At 39.5% G+C, this 17,452-nt stretch overlaps 1 long non-coding RNA gene across 1 annotated transcript; it reads left to right on the top strand.

The window, feature by feature from the left end:
• The first annotated feature begins 285 nt into the window (after window positions 1–285).
• LOC309837469 lies at window positions 286–4,796 on the top strand. Its single transcript, XR_014298254.1, has 3 exons — window positions 286–431; window positions 3,263–3,352; window positions 3,597–4,796. It is a non-coding gene; the product is annotated as an uncharacterized lncRNA (long non-coding RNA).
• The last annotated feature ends 12,656 nt before the right edge of the window (window positions 4,797–17,452 follow it).

The following is a 17,452-nucleotide window of genomic DNA, read 5'->3' as shown; positions in this document are numbered from 1 at the left end:
TTCTTTCTTTTTTAAAATATGGATATACAATTGTTCTAGCATCATTTGTTGTAAAAACTTTCCTTTCCCCGTTGGATGTGTGTATGTGTGTGTGTGTGTGTGTATACTTCAGAACTTTATTCTGCTTCACTGACTTGCATATCTATCTTTATACAAGTAACAGTGTCTTAATTATTGTGGGGTTTTTTTGTTTGTTTGTTTTTTGCAGTACGCGGGCCTCTCACTGTTGTGGCTTCTCCCGTTGCGGAGCACAGGCTGCAGAAGCGCAGGCTCAGCGGCCATGGCTCACGGGCCCAGCCGCTCCACGGCATGTGGGATCTTCCCAGACCGGGGCACGAACCCGTGTCCCCTGCATCAGCAGGCGGACTCTCAACCACTGCGCCACCAGGGAAGCCCAATCATTGTGGTTTTTAAGCACAATTTAAAAGCAGGTAGTGTAAGTCTTCCAAATTTTTTCTTCTTTTTCAGGTTATTTTTACTATTCTTAATCTTTCGTGTTTTCATATACATATAAAATCAGCTTGTTAATTTCTACTACAAGCCTCATGGAATTTTGATTGGGATTGCACTGAATTTGTAGATCAATTAGGGAAGAACGGATACTTTAGCAATATTAATTTTTCCCATCCCTAAATGTGTTATATGGTTTAAGTTTTTTATTTAATAACTTTTTGCAGTACGTAGTAGTTTTCAGAATACAAGTCCTACCTATCTTTTCTTATATTTATTTTTGAATATTTTATGTTATTCCTTCAATAGTAAATGAATTGCTTTTAAATTTCATTTTTTAATAATTTGCTGGTATAATTTTGAAATATAATTAAACTTTGTGTATTGACCTTAATTCCTGTGACTTTGCTAAATTCACTTTTCAGTTCTAGTAGTTTTCGGGGTAGATTCCTTAGAATATTTTATATATACAGTCATGTCAACTGCAAAAAAGACTGTTTTGCTTCTTTCTTTTAAATTTTTATACCTTTATTTCTTGCTTACATTGTTGTGCTAGAAAGGGCTTCCACTATTCTGCTGAATAGACATGGAGACAGTGGGTACCTTGTTCCTGAACTAAGAAGCATTCAATATTTCACCAATAAGTATGCCATTAACTCTTCTTTCTTCATATATTCCCATTATCAGGTTGATGAAATTCCTTTCTTTTCCTAGTGTTTTGAGAGGTTTTTTTTATGAATGGTGTGACATTTTTTGACATTTTCAAAAATGTTTTTGCATCAATTGAGATTTTATTTTCTCTTTGATTCTGTTAATGTAATGAATTAGAACTATTGATTTCATAACGTAAAACCAACCTTTAATCCTGGCATAAGCTCCATTTATTAATAACATTTATCCTTTTCATATAATGCTGAATTTGATTTGTTAATATTTTCTTGAGGACTTTGTATATTTATTCATGTAGGATATTAGTCTATAATTTTCTTTTCTTGTAATGTCTTTGTCAGGTTGTAATAACAGGGTTATGCTGGCCTCATTAAACTACTTGAAAAGCATTTCCTTCTATTTTCTCAAAGAGTTTGTATAACACTGGTATTAGTTTTGTGCTTAAACCTTTCATAGAATTTGTGAGTAAAGCCGTCTGGGCCGGGGTTTTCTTTGTTGAAAGGTTTTTAATTATGAATTTAATTTTGAAAATGGATATAAAGCTCTTTGAATTTTTCTATTTCTTCCTGTGCTAATTTTGGGAAGATGTGCTTTTCAGGGAATTTGTCCACTTGCTCTAAGTTGTTGAAATTATAGGCATAAAGTCATTAATGTTTTTGTCTTCTTGGAGAATTGAATCCCTTTTCATCTTGTAATAAGCCTATCACTGGTAATATTTTTTGTCTGAAGCCTACCTTGATATTAATAAAGCCACTTCAGCTTTCTTTTGAGTAGTGTCTGCATGGAATATCTTCTTTCATTCTTTTAGTTTTAATCTAGTTATCTCTTTATATCTAAAGTGGTATTCTTGTAGGCAGCATATAGTTGGGCCTTGCTTTTTATCTAATCTAACAATCTATCTTTGAATTAGTGTGGCTTACATTTAATGTGATTATTGATATGGTTGAATTAAAATCTACCATCTAACCAGCTCTTTGCTGTTTCTTCCCTTTGTCCTTTGTTTCTTTTTTCCTTTCTTTTTGCTTCCTTTTCGATTAATTGAGCATTTTCATGATTCAATGTGATTTCCACTATTGAATTATCATGCACACCTCTTTTGAAAAAGATTTAGTACTTTTAGGGTTTACCATGTACCTGGTATTTAATTGAAGTCCACTTTCACATAATATCCTGTCATGTCTAGTACAAAGACAATATATCCCCAATTTCTCCCTCTCATTCTTCTTCTATTCTTGCCACATACTGACTCCTACATATGCTGTAAATACACAATACTACTATTTTTGCTTTAGGTAGTTATCTTTCAGAGCAATTAAAAATAATAAAAAGTAAATTTTGAACTTTGCTTACCTTTAGTTATTCCATTTACAGTGCTCTTAATTTTTTTGTGTAGATTCAAGCTTCTGTCTGCTATTATATTCCTTCTGTCTGAGGAACTTTCTTCAATATTACTTATAGCATGGGTCTACTGGCAATGAATTCGCTCAGGTTTGGTTTTTGGTTTTGGTTCAGGAAAGTCTTTATTTCTCGTTCCTTTTTGAAAGACATTTTTGCTGGGTATAGGATTCTGACTTGACAGGTTTTTGTTGTTGTTCAGCTACAGAGACCTCATTCCTTATCTTCTGTCTTGTGTAGTTTCTGGAGAAGTCTACTGTAACTCTTATCTTTAATTTTTATTCCTCTGTATGGTATGTGTCTTTTTTCACTGGCTGCCTTCATAATTTCCTTTGCCTTTGGTTTTCAGCAGCTTGTATATAATATGCCTATGGTGTGGGAGTACTTTTGGTAGGGTAGCACTTATCCTGCTTGGTGTTCTTTGAATGTCTTGGAACTGTTGTTTCATATCTGTCATTCATTTTGGAATATTCTCGTGTATTATTTCTCCTTATTTTTTCTTCCTGGGATGCCAATTACACACAGGTTAGACCTTTTGTTATTATTTCGTATCTCTTGGATGCTCTGTTGTGTTTCTCCACCCACTCTCTATCCTTCCCCACTGTTCTGCAATCCATGCCAGAATTGTTATAAATCCAGTTTCCACAGATGTGAGGGTCTGACTGAAGAAACTTCATTGCTGTTCTCCTCTTATTCTCCAAATCCTTGTGGGTTTATCCCTTTAAAAGATTGTTTTCTGCCATTTTAGTGGTCTTGGGAAGGAGTGAAAGGAGATGCACATAGTCAATCTACCATCTTTACCTGGAAGTCAAGTGTGAGTTTCGTTATTTAAATTAAGGTTAGTGGTGGTAAGGAACTAAATTTCCTATTATCTTTGAAATAAATCAATCTATTATATCATATTTTCTAATTTTAAAGAACTTTTACATTCTGCAAAATAAAAGAATCACAAATAATAATAGCTAACATTTATTATACACTTATCATGTGTTAAGTGTTGTAAATGCTGCTACTGTATTAACTAATTTCATTCTCACAACAGCTTTATAATATAGACATCCTTATTCTTTTCATTTTTACAGATGAAGATAAACTGAGGCACAGAAGATTAAGTAATTTTTCCAAAGATTCAGAAATAGAAAATGACAGAACTTGGCTCCTTAACCACTATATGTATTCTGACTACCTCCAACAAATTGGAAGATGGTGGCTTTTAGGTAATACCTTTGTTTTTGGTCTCTGCAATCCTTCGTGCACTACTGTTACCTCTCCAAGAGTCTTAATCTATGAATCAGTAAGAACATATTCAGTGCCTGTTATGCGACCAGAATTGTTTTGTTCACTGCGGAGGTATAAAGAAATACAGCAAAAAAAAAAAAAAACAAAAAAAAAATACAGCAGGGCTGCTTCCTTCAGGGAGTTTACATCTCTCTAAGAGAAGGCCCCCACTAGTCTGAAAATAAGCTTAATGGTACAAAGTAGTACCATCATTCAGGAAGGTGAAAGCTTGATTTGATCTGGGTGCTCAGAAACCATGAAAAACTCATTAAAAACACTGATGGTTATTCAAGAGTATACTTAGCTTCTGGCTTACCCATGCTGCCTTTCACTTCTCCCTTTACCTCTTGTTTTTGCAGCCTAATTTTAGCTACTGTACTGTTATAAATATTTTTTCCGCAGAGCAAATTAAGAGGATTGTTTATAAGCTCAAAAGATCTTTGTAAAAGTGTAAAGTGGGAAGAGTCTCAAATTCTTGGTCACAGTGATATATAGATATAGATATACCTTTTATTCCAACTATCTTCTTTCTCTGTCAAGATGGATAACTGAGAGTGAACATGTATTAACGTTAGGTGTTCTCTAGTATTTCTGGAATGGCTGTGAGTAAACAAAGGGTTGATAGATGCAATATTATCTTTAGATTGGCTAGCACAGGGACTGACTCCTAATAGATACCTAACAAATGTTTATTGTTTCATGGATTGAATGAATGAAATTAAATCCTAAGGTGAATCTTTTTTAGACAATGAGGAAAATCCTCATGAGTTTGTATTTTAATTTGAAGGAATTTTCCTAATTCAATGCACATCAACATGTCTTAGGGAGAAAGTTGTTGTAGTTGATTCATTATCCTTACCTGGAAGCTCTTCAGGATTAAGGGACGGGATTCACTCATAGCTTATGACCACTCCCTCCCTGGGGCAGTGCCTAGAATTTGTTGGATGGAAAGTTGAATCATTTGACAGTATCTGGTTTGAGGCTGAAGGAAGTCTAAGGGCTCTGTAACCACCTATCCCAACAGTAGGTTCTACACAAAACAGTAACAATAGAAAAAATTTTCAGGAAAAACTTGGTCATGTAGTAGTCAGACCATGTACTTTTTTTTTTGGTGTTTTTATTTTTTTAATTTTTTTCAATTATTGGAGATTATATATATATTTTACATCTTTATTGGAGTATAATTGCTTTACAATGTTGTGTTAGTTTCTGCTGTACAACAAATTGAATCAGCTATATGTATACGTATATCCCCATATCCCCTCCCTCTTGAACCTCCCTCCCACCCTCCCTATCCCACCCCTCTAGGTCGTCACAAAGCACCAAGCTGATCTCCCTGTGCTATGCAGCAGCTTGCCACTAGCCATCCATTTTACATTTGGTAGTGTATATATGTCAATGCTACTCTCTCACTTCGTCCCAGCTTCCCCTTCCCCACTGTGTCCTCAAGTCCCTTCTCTATGTCTGCATCTTTACTCCTGCCCTGCCACTAGGTTAATCAGTACCATTTTTTTAGATTCCATATATATGTGTTAGCATACGGTATTTGTTTTTCTCTTTCTGACTTAATTCACTCTGTATGACAGGTCCATCCACCTCACTACAAATAACTCAATTTCGTTCCTTATGGCTGAGTAATATTCCATTGAATGTATGTGCCACATCTTCTTTATCCATTTGTCTGTCGATGGGCATTTAGGTTGCTTCCATGACCTGGCTATTGTAAATAGTGCTGCAATGAACATTGGGGTGCATGTGTCTTTTTGAATTATAGTTTTCTCTGGGTATATGCCCAGTAGTGGGATTGCTGGATCATATGGTAATTCTATTTTTAGTTTTTTAAGGAACCTCCATACTGTTCTCCATAGTGGCTGTATCAATTTACATTCTCACCGACAGTGCAGGAGGGTTCCCTTTTCTCCACACCCTCTCCAGCATTTATTGTTTGTAGATTTTTTGATGATGGCCATTCTGACTTGTGTGGGGTGAAACCTCATTGTAGTTTTGATTTACATTTCTCTAATGATTAGTGATGTTGAGCATCCTTTCATGTGTTTGTTGGCAATCTGTATATCTTCTTTGGAGAAATGTCTATTTAGGTCTTCTGCCCATTTTTGGATTGGGTTGTTTGTTTTTTGATATTGAGCTGCATGAGCTGCTTGTAAATTTTGGAGATTAATCCTTTATCCATTGCTTCATTTGCAAATATTTTCTCCCATTCTGAGGGTTGTCTTTTCGTCTTGTTTATGGTTTCCTTTGCTGTGCAAAAGCTTTGAAGTTTCATTAGGTCCCATTTGGTTTTTTTTTGTTTTTATTTCCGTTTCTCTAGGAGGTGGGTCAAAAAGCATCTTGCTGTGATTTATGTCATAGAATGTTCTGCCTACGTTTTCCTCTAAGAGTTTTATAGTCAGACCATGTACTTTGAAACCAAGCAGACCTAGAGTCTAGTCCCATCTCTACCACTTAGGAGCTAGCCGTGTGACCTCAGGAAGTTGTTTAACCTCTCCAAGTCTCAATTTCCCAATCTTTCAGTTTGGAGCAGTAACAGTATTTCATATGTTTGTTGTGAGGATTGAATAAGATACTCCACACTGTGAACAACTACAGGAAGTGCTCAACAAATGGTAGATAAATAGTTATTATTCTACAGAGATTTCAGGAGTTGAGGCTGTGGCCATTTTGATCTGTAAAGAATCTTGACAAAAGTGGGGAAATCTAAAACAGAGATATCTATATGCTTCCTGTGTTTGTCTCTTCTTGCTTCAGGAATTTTGAGTGGTGTTTGTTTGACTATATGAGTGTGTGGAAAGAGGTGCGATAGGACAGGAGCTAGAAATTCTTTCTACTTTTAGAGAAATGCCCTCTACCAAGGATTTATGCTAACAAGACCCCATAGGCCCACCCTGTCAGCTGAGGATGAAAACAGCCAGAGACAATGGAATATGACACAGTAATGCGTTCTCATTTGTCAGGTGTCAGCTTGCCGATATGGTCTAAGGATATGGTGTTCAGTAATTCCTAGAAATTGGTAATAATGATACCATTTACACAGCAGCTCCTCTGGCAGTTTTCAAAGCACTTCCACATACACCATCTGATTTAATTTCCACCACAATGCTATGAGGAACCTGAAATAAATATTATCATTCCCATTTTATAGATGAGTAAATACATTCTGAGAAGCAAAATGACCATGCCCAAGGTCACATAGTTGCTCAGTAATCAACCTCAGACTTGAACCTGAGTTCTCACTCTGGGATCATTTTTTTTTTTCCATCAAACAAACAGCTTGTTTGTTCTACATAATCCATCTCATATTTTGAATATTAAGTGTGCTTGCACCCATGCTAGACCCTTAAGAATTTGTGTTTATAAGATCATTTAGTAATCAGTAGCAGCAGCTAACCTTGTGTGTCTTTTTCGTCCAACAAAGAACAAAGTTGGTCATCCTGATACACAGGTCTTTAATGATGTCAATAAAAGAAACAGCCCACCCTTTGGTTAAAAGACTCTGAGCCTAGGGCTTCCCTGGTGGCGCAGTGGTTGAGAGTCCGCCTGCCGATGCAGGGGACACGGGTTCGTGCCCTGGTCCGGGAAGATCCCACGTGCCGCGGAGCGGCTGGGCCCGTGAGCCATGGCCGCTGAGCCTGCGCGTCCGGAACCTGTGCTCCGCAAAGGGAGAGGCCACAACAGTGAGAGGCCCGCGTACCGCAAAAAAAAAAAAAAAAAAAGACTCTGAGCCCTCAAGGACCACTGGTTGTCCAGAGGAAGCCATGGTTATTCTGGTGAAGCACAAGGCCACGGTCGTTTTGATCAGTCGCTCAATGGAGGGTCCAAAGCTTAAGCAGAATAAACTCAGGACAGACAGCACTGGAAATCTAGGAGTGTAACCTCACCAGCAGATGAGGTAGTGATGGATGACTCTGGATTATGGAGTCCTTTTCATCTCTCAATTTATATTCTGAGTTGTTACCTAGAATAAATCCTACTGTTTCTAATTAATGCACTCGTTGTCTTTATTTTGAATGGAAAAGGGAAAAAATGTGTTTATACTCCTGCTAGCAGCATACGAAGTATGCCTAAAGTGGAATATCTTTCTCCATCATGAATAACATTAATCTTTGCAGTTCTCCAAAGTAACTAATTGCTGTATAGTTGAATTCCTGTTTGTATGGATGGGTGAGTTTCCAGGTGACAATTTGTTGCAGGAAGAATTCTCTCCAGAACCATTCTTAAGATTATTGTCAAATTTCTTAATCAAGAATGAGAATCCAGGGAATTCCGTGGCAGTCCTGTGGTTAGGAATCCGCACTCTCACTGCCAAGGGCCTGGGTTCAATCCCTGGTCGGGGAACTAAGATCCCACAAGCTGTGCAGCGTGGCCAAAAAAAAGAAAAAAGAAGAAGCCAGACTGGTTAGGCTAAATACACAGACAACTAGTTGGCAACAGGCTGAGCTCATCCTTCCTGGATTCTTAATTGTCAGAGAGAATTGATGGATAAAGCTACAGAGGACTTGTCATCCATTACAAATCTTCGAACGGGAGGGGAGCCGCCACGCCACAGTTTTCTTCTATCCTGAGCCTGTCTTGTGTTTTTCCAAGTTCGTGAGTATGAGATGCCTGCACACACCCATGCCCTCTGATGAGATGATGACGGTAATAGTGAACCTGAGGATGCCACACAACTGTGCCATATTCTCAAAAGAACCCAGTTTTGTTCCAACAACAATTTTCAGTGAAAAGAATCATCACATTTTGCATATTCCCTTACAAGGACTTGGAGAGATTACATCCCTTGTTCAAGGTCACACAATTATTAAACGGCAAAGTAGGAATTTGAGCCTGGGTCTGTCTGCCCCCAACCCCAGGCTTTCCAGCATCAGCCTCATTGTCTCTACTGTGATAATGGCTTCCCTGTGGTAACTGTTAGAGGCTGGAAAATGTGGGCCTGAGAGAACTTTTAAATATGAAATAACTCTTTGCCTACTGAGATTCTTATTTTTAAAAACCCAGAGGAAATTATATTAATATATTTATTTAACATTTATGTACAATATTTACATTTACAAAATGCTTTATAGTATAACAGAATGGGCAGAAGTATTTATTGGGGCATATAATTTGCCTTTCTTTCATATTCATTTATTCCTTTGATTTATATCAAATGTTCTCCACTTGGTCTTCTGAGATCATGTACAATGGTAACAAATTTAAAATAAGATTAATAAAAGATTATTTTATATCACTCCTAGGGAAAACCGAGCAGGGCCATGCCATTCTCTGTTCTTGATAAATGTTATGCAAAAGCGCATAATATCGTCCCCAGCATACTGTCTGTAGCACCAGCTATGCTTGTTCATGGTACTTTGAAACTCTTATTCCTCATTGATTTTGTGGTATTCATTTCTGCCCTTCAGCTGGTCGGGGTGCTCCACATTTTGGATAATAAACTGCTGTGCGCAGCATCTGAAGAGGCTGCACTCTGGCCTTTCTTCATTGATCACCAAGCCAGAAGCCTCTGCAGAGTTTTCTCGCTGATGATTCCCTCTGCCTGGACATCTTTCTTCCACTGATGGTCCCATAACTGCTACCTTCCTTCCCTCGGGCCTGAAATCAAACAGCACCTTCCCCAAGAGGCCTGCGTTGATCTCAGATCCCAAAGAATCACACCCCCATCAGTGTATCCTGGCATGCTCTTTTATTTTCTCTTTAGCACATAAGACTATTAAGAGCCCTAGAATTCCAGCGTTTGGGAAGAATAGATAAAAATATATATATTGATAAGCTAATATTTTGTCACTTTAAGTTGCTATGATCTGCTTTAAAATTAATCTTTTAAGGAATCTTTTTAATGCAAAGTACTCTCAAGGTTTGGAATACACTCCTTGTCTTTTTAGACTCAGATCGTTATTCTGGAGGGCATGCCAATATATGGCTAGGGGCAAATGCCCATGTTTGGTTACCTTACAGGTTCTAAATCTAAATAACTTGTGTGTATAATCAGTAGATTAAAACTCTACTCTCAGAAAAAATGTTTTTCTCATCCTTGTATATGTGTGTGTGAAAATTTACTTTTTTCTTTAAAGAATTGAAGGTAGAGTGCCTAACTAAACTGTGGTTTAGAAGGACAAGTATAGAGGTCTGCCCTGGGAGGGAGGGTTGGGGGACGGGCAGATTAGGTATGCGGTTCTCCACCCCGGCTGCACGTTATTAATAATGATCTATCCTACCAACCGGGACCAATCAAATCAGGATCTTGGAGGGTGCGCCCAGGCACTAGTGTTTTGTGTACTGTGCCAGGCGAGCTGGCCAGGGGTGAGAGCCACTGGATCAGCAGGCTGCTGTAGTCCAGTCTTGAGAAAAGGGAGTTACCAGGGCAGTCGTTGTCAGCCCTGCCTTCCCCACGCCTGCCAGTTAGAGGCGCCTGATTCTCATCCAGCTCTGACCGAACCTGGAAAGAACCTAGGATCCCCCTCTCTGCCGGTGGTTTCCGGAACTGGTCTGGCTATCTTCAACAGTGTTCAAAGAGCCTAGCGCTGCCACCACGGCACCCTCTCCTCCGTTCTGGTCCCCTGTTTCGATTTCCCTTTTTTTTCTTCCCCGCCGCACTACGTGGCTTGCGGGGTCTTAGGCCCTAGCTCCCTAGCCAGAGATTATACCCCGGGCCTCGGCAGTGAAAGCTCGCAGTCCTAACCACTGGACCGCCAGGGAATTGCCCTGTTTCAGTTTCCTGATTGGTTTCCAGCTGCCTTCCTGAACCCTCAGCCCAGACCTTTTCCGGCTCCTCTGTGCCTGGCTACTCTTTGCTTAGCTCCTGCTGGCTTCCTTTTCATGGACTCAGGGCCTTATTCCCTCTGTCCAAGCCGCCAGCTGGAGTCTGGCTTCCAACAGATTGAACCACCCAGAATCACAGTGGAGGCTCCCTCCTGACTCATCCCAGCCTGGCAAACTCAGAAGCTGCCAAAGCCCCAGTGGGACAATCTCCTTGAACATGGCCCCTCAACATGGCCTTTGAATTCCTGGAGAAATAAACTCCACGCCCTTAGCAGGGGGCTGTGCAAAGCTATGTGCAAGGGGGCCTGAACACAGGGAGGGGTGAAAAATGGGGGCCCATTAATGCAGTCAGCCAGCCACAGATGGGAAGCAAATAAGGGAGATATGGACTGAGCATTTCTGGGGAAGAAGCAAAAATTGTGTGAACATCAGCTCTACAGGGAGTGTAATTTGATCTGAGGTGAAAATAGGTGACAAAATGACAATTGTGATCACGTTGCCATGAAGCATCCGAAAGTTCGGCAACTTGGATGCGAGTCGAGAAAGGTATATGAATTATTTAGACAAGCTAATAATGGCAACTTGAGTGCTGCTCACAAGCGTGAACCAGGGGAGAGAACGGGCTTGGATGGGATCCTGGCAAACACTGGGGGGTCCGCCATGCAAAGCTGCTTCCTCCCAGGAAAGGAATGGGGGAGTCAGGGCTAGAGCGACCGCAGTGTGGTTCTTGGGAGCCTCTGTGGACTCGATTGTACGACGTACACCCAGTTCATCCCTTTGCTTCTGGCACAGCAGCCTCCACTCTCTGAATTTCCTCTCCTCCAGGCACCTGGATGGATTATACCTCCCTGCCCCTTTGAAATACGAGAGGAGGTGTCATACGTCACTTCCTTGTAGAAGCCATGAAGAGCCACCACTGTATTTTTTTGGTGTTCTCTTCTCCTGTGACAATGAATTGTCAACTTTGCATTGAGATGGTGGCATCAAAAAACAGTAGTCTTGGGTCCCTGGGTGACTAAATTAAGCACAGCCACCTGCTGACTCACAGTGGACAAATAGCATGAAAGAGACATAAACCTTTACTGTGTTAAGCCACGGAGCATCAGAGGTGGTTGTTACTGCAGCAGAGCCTAGCCTATCCTGACTACTGCAAGGACTTTCCCCATGAACGTGCCCCTGTTAACTCTCTAGAACTTTTGCTTACCCTCCAGCCTGGTAGAGTAGAAGGAACCAGTTTTTATCACTGAGAGGGGGAAAAACTTTCTGGCATTACCCTTCTGTGCTCCTCTAAGGTGGATGGACTAATGGAGAATGGAGGAGAACTAATGTTTGTTGATTTCCTGCTCTGCACCAGGCACCATGCTGGTGCTGTGCATGCAGCCAGTCTTTAGAACAGTATGGTTAAAGGATTTTGATTTTTATGTTATTGATAAGGAAGAAGAGCTCAAAAGAGGTTAACTTGCTCGTCTGTAAATCTAGCTAGGAGATGACAGAGCCAGGAGAAGAACTGAAGTCCATCTGACTACAAAACCTATGTTCTTTTCTTGTAAAATAAATATACAAGTAATGAGCTTTTAACCCCTGATAGCCTGTTAGTGTTTTTCTCCAGACCATAATCTCTTTGGAATAATCTTTAGTTAGATCAAGCTATTATTCCAAGCTATTATTCTTAGAATTATTTTCTTCTTTTATTTCACTCAGGTTTGTTTTTACTGATCTTTGACACCTGAGGTGCTACAAATCTGCATGTTTGTTTAAACTCCAACCAAACGCACTCATGTTTAATTTGGAATATCATCACCAGGATGTCTGGAAATTCTTTTACCGCGGCTACGGGTTTTTTAAAAATGTGAGGTTTGCCCTTTCTGGCAAGGATCTTGGAGGAGGGAAATAGAATGAGATGAGATGTGGAGGGAGAAGGTTTATTTGTAAAGAGGAGAGCATGAAGGCTGTACGCAGTTACCAGAGGCCCTTTAGTACATGGGCTCTTTTCAGCTATCTCTCCGTGACGCTTAGAAATGTGGGATCCATCTACTCCAGGAGATCCCTGGTGACTCCCGCTGGGCCTCACCAAAATAAGATGAAATCTCGATGCAAACCCACGACTCACCCTCTGATTCCCTTGGCTTTCAGAGCGCAGCCAAGCCGCCCCATTCAGAGTTCGGCAGAGGGCATGCCTTGGCCTGTGTTCTCCAACTCATGACATGACTTCAGGATGGAGGGCCAGGATTTTTCTCAAGTGTAACAATATTAATTATCAAGTCACTTTAACACACGTGTGATGTATGTGTGCATTTATTTCACAGGAATAGTATAAAGATTAAATACTTAATGAATCCATTTTTCATATCAAGGATATATTTGCCCCGTGCCTAACTATATCTCTCCCTTCTGTTTCTCATGAGAAATATAGCTATCTTTATTATGTAATCAGTAATATATCATTCCTTCTAAGCAGGATCTAATTTTAGCAACAAGATGAATGGCCCGGGAATGTATTCCACTGCCCTCTGCAGAAAGGAATATATATCAGACCTGCTCAGGTGTGTGTCACTTCTTTATATTGGGAGCTTTCAAGCTCCCCAAGTGGCAGCCTGGGTTTTTCTGGCTGACAGCCCCAAGTTCTCTGTTATGGCTGCACAGACAGCATTAGGAAACGGCCATGTGTGAACAATAACCAGGCTTGCTCGCTCCAGCCAATGAGGGATGTGGCTCTCCTGGGCCTAGGATTATTGCACCAGCTAGAAAATGAACAGTTGGGGCTTTAATTTATTTATGTGCAGGATCTGTTTGTATAGGACCATCCTCAACTTCCTACCCACCACCTCCCATTTTTTCCCCTGATGCCTTTAAGCAGTGAAATTTCTTTAAAATGCAGGAATAATTCCAGTTTGACTAGCAGCATGAGGAATTAGTTTTTCTTGAGCTTTCAAGGAGAAAATGATCATTTTCTTTCATGCTGCCTGTGAGTTTTATAGCTTCTTCTGCCCATTCATAGCACCTTGTATCTTGATAACATTTTAATTTTGAAGCTATTTTGAATTCATTTTTGAATTGATCCGTAGGAGAATCAAAGCAATACCTTATCTACATTTCAGATGTGAAAACTGAGGCTCAGAGAGGGTTAGTGATTTGTTCAGGTTTGGGGACATGGCCAACTAAAAAGGAAAACTCCATATCACACGGTTGCCTATGCTTAATTTTTAATGATCTCTATATAAGATGGAAGATAAAAGTTAGAGGTGTTTGCTTTTGCAACAGTTGTATATGTGAAAATCTGAAATTCTTTGTGCAACTTCTGTATTTGCTGATTCTAAGATGTACTTTTCTCTCATACTTGTGTCCCCAAAACTGGGATACAGCTGATAATCAATGGAGAATCTTAATCTAATTGGTACTGTTTTTCCTTTCTTAGTGGTTGCAGCAGATTGACACTTAAAGTACCCCAAATCTTCACCCATCTCTGTCTCCACGTCCTTCGCAAAGATGTCACTTTGCAACTCTCCCATCAATCAAATCTATTTCCCTAAGCCTGGAAAATGGGTGGGTCTTATCTTTATTTGTTCTTGTAGAGGGCACGTTGGTGCCCACCCATTCCCCTTGGCCCTTACTGCCTCCGCCTGCCTGACTTCCACAGGCACCTGCATTCTTTGCTTGAGGCTGTCTTTGCCTACTGTGATGGCTTAAAATATGTTCACAGTCTTTGACATGCCTCCCTCCTCTCCTCTTGAACGTGGGCCATGTTTCATGACTTGTCTCGCTCCTCTCAAATGGAAGCTTGGAGAGATAGTGTGACTTTCAAGAGGAGGTTATAAAAGCACTGTGGCTTCACCCTCTCGGATCACTCACTTTGCGGTAAGCCCTATACCTTGTCCTGAGGACATTCAAGGGGTCAAAGGAATTGAGACCTCCGGCTAAAAGCCAGCCCTGACTGGCCAGCCATGTGAGTGGATCATGTTAGAAACAGATCCTCCAGCCACAGTCCAGCCTTTAGATAATGAAAGTCTTTCCTGCAGCCTCATGAGGAAACAGAAGCCAGAACCCACCAGCTAAGCTATTCCAAAATCTCTGACCCTCACAAATAATATGAGGTAATAAATATTTATGGTTGTATTAAGCCACTAAGTGTTGGGATAATTCATTGCACATCAGTATATAACTAAATATATAAACTTATCCATGTGGCAAGCTGGAAAGTTTGGTGGATTACATTTTGGAAGCATCCCTCAACCAATGACATGCAGTAGTTTGTATAAATACCACAGCTTCCTCACGCCTTGTAGATCATTGAACTCTCAGAGTTTCCCCAGGGGAAACTCCATTTGCCTGGGATAGTAACTGGATTGATAACACCCTTTATTGACTACTTTCCCTCCCCTAACTTCTTTATGTCCCTACTGGTGTTTCCTTCACCTCCCATATTAATTACTTGTTCTTAAATCCTTGTCTCAATACCTCCTTTTTTGGGGGAGGAAGGATGCAAACTAGGTCAATTCCACGTAACCAGTTGCCAGATCCTGTGTATTTTTAATTTGAAATTATATTTCCATGGTTGCAGCTCAATAGCGCCAACCTGACCTAATGCAAAAAAAAAAAAAAAAAAAGCTAAAAGGAACCCTCCCACTTCACACATATATGAATGTTGGTGAAAATATATCCTCTCCTCAATTTTTAATACAATTTAAAACTCAAAACTAGGGGAAAAAAATCCTCAAGTGCCAAGCACAAAGAGAATACTCAAAGTTACAGTGATAAGAGGGAGGTGAAATAAAAATGCTCACATGTGAATCAGGAGGAGAGAGACACCTTAGCAGCTGAAGCTTTGAAGCTCTGTGAGCAGGATTATGTAGGTCTGAGCTCCGTGAGACCATAATCAGGAACCAGGCTACCTGCATAAAGCCAGGGGTCCTGAAGAGATTATCTAGTATCCTCTGAATCTGGAACTAGAGAAAACTTCTGCTAGCCTAGGGGAATTGCAGGAAAGCGTCTAATTTTCTTGGGGCTGTGAAAGTAATAGGAATCACCAAAAAAAAAAAAAAAAAGGGAAATTTGTTCCACAAGTTGTATGAGGCCTGAATTCTGATTACTCATGTACTATGGGAACCCCAAACTAAGAAATTATCCTAAAATCTTGTCCAGAATTGGTAAGTGTAAAAATGCTCCAAAAGGATGTTTTAGGGCACATGAAAATTCTGTGGCCTCCCCTTTCAATCTCATCTCTTTAAGCAAGAGTTTATGGAAAGAAAAAAAGAGAAATGAAAAAAAAGAAATCATAGAAGAAAGCCAACCACAATGCAGTGGAGCCAGCAGATGAACAAATGGGAGAACTTGTACTTCAAGAACTGGAAATAATAGAACAACAATCTAAAAAAGACTTTAAAATAAGTAAAAACAAAAAACATTTCAAGACATGGAGAAAGGAATAGTAGTCACAAACCAAGAATAAAACTATTTGAAAAAGGGCAGATTTGGGGAAAAAATTCTAAAAATGAAAAATATAGTAATTGAAATAAAAAACTTAATAGACCAGTTGGACTGTAAGGTAGAGATGGCTGATGAGAGGTTAAGTGAATTGGAAGACACATTGCAAGAAATCACCCAGAATATAACACACAAAGAGATGAAAAATATGAAAGTTGATCAAATGAGCAGGTCCTACCTATGTCTATTAAGGGTTCCAAACAGAAAAACAAGGGAGTTAGAAGCAAATAGATAGTAGTCAATAATTTCCATTATCTAAGACATGAGTCTTTAAAGAAGACACCTGGCCTCATGCAGTATAATTAAAAACAAACCTACTTTTAAACACTAGTTCAACTGCAAAGTATCAACCTTAAAAACTACCAGAGAGAAACACAAATTTACCTACAAATGAATGACATTTAGACTGAGGGCATACTTCTCAAAGCAAAAATAGCTGGCAGAACATGGCTGTTGTGTTATAAATGTAGTTACAAATGCACAGGAATAATGCATTTAAATTGCTGAGAGAAAAACTGTCTTTCCAGAATGAAAGTAAAATAAAGTCAATTTCAGACACAAATGACTATTTTGACCAGTAGTACTTTGGCACGTTGTACATGAAGATTTACTTCGGCAAGAAAGAATATTACCTTGAAAAGAAAAAGTGGGATGCAAGAAGTATTTTTAAAATGGATAAATATGTTGGTAAATATAAACAAACACTTGATAATACAAATTAAAATGCCTATGTGTTTAAAAATAAGGGAAAAATAAATTTGTAAGTATAAAACCATGGAACATGGGAGAGCAGATCAGAGTTAAAACATGTTATTTAGAAGGAGGTAAGTGATATCGATTAATTCTAGACTTCAGTTTAGATGTGAACATGAATATAAGGGTAGCCATAACAGAACAGAAATGGAATGCATAATTTGCATACAAGTAGAAGAAAAATATGAGCTGGAATACTGTCCACCAAATCATGATAGTAGTTTTCTCTTGGGAGAGAGAAGAGGCGATGGCCACCAGGAGGGGCTGGGGCAGGGGGTAAAGGAAACGTCAACTTTATCTGAAATGGTCTACATTTTTAAAACATTTAGAAACAAGCCTTTTTGTCCCCTTTGCCTCTGGGATATGTTCAGGATTTTCCCTGATATTCAAGGTCCCTCATAACCTGCCTCTATTTTTCAGCCAGCTTAGCTCCCTCTCCACCTCTCAACACATATTTTCTATTTCCATCAGGCCAGTCTCCCCATTTTTTTATAATCCTTGGCTTATTTTAGGATTCATATCTCTGTTGTCCAAATCCTGCCTGTCCTTAAACACCCTTCTTCCTATCACCCAATATTGACAACAGCAAATAGGACTGTCTGTAGCACATAATACATAATTACATTCTGTTTAGCTCTCTCTTATTTGTACA

This window comes from Grampus griseus, assembly GCF_964374135.1.
Source record: "Grampus griseus genome assembly, chromosome: 19".
NCBI classification, from domain to species: Eukaryota; Metazoa; Chordata; class Mammalia; order Artiodactyla; family Delphinidae; genus Grampus; species Grampus griseus.
This window is presented reverse-complemented; position numbering and strand designations above follow the sequence as displayed.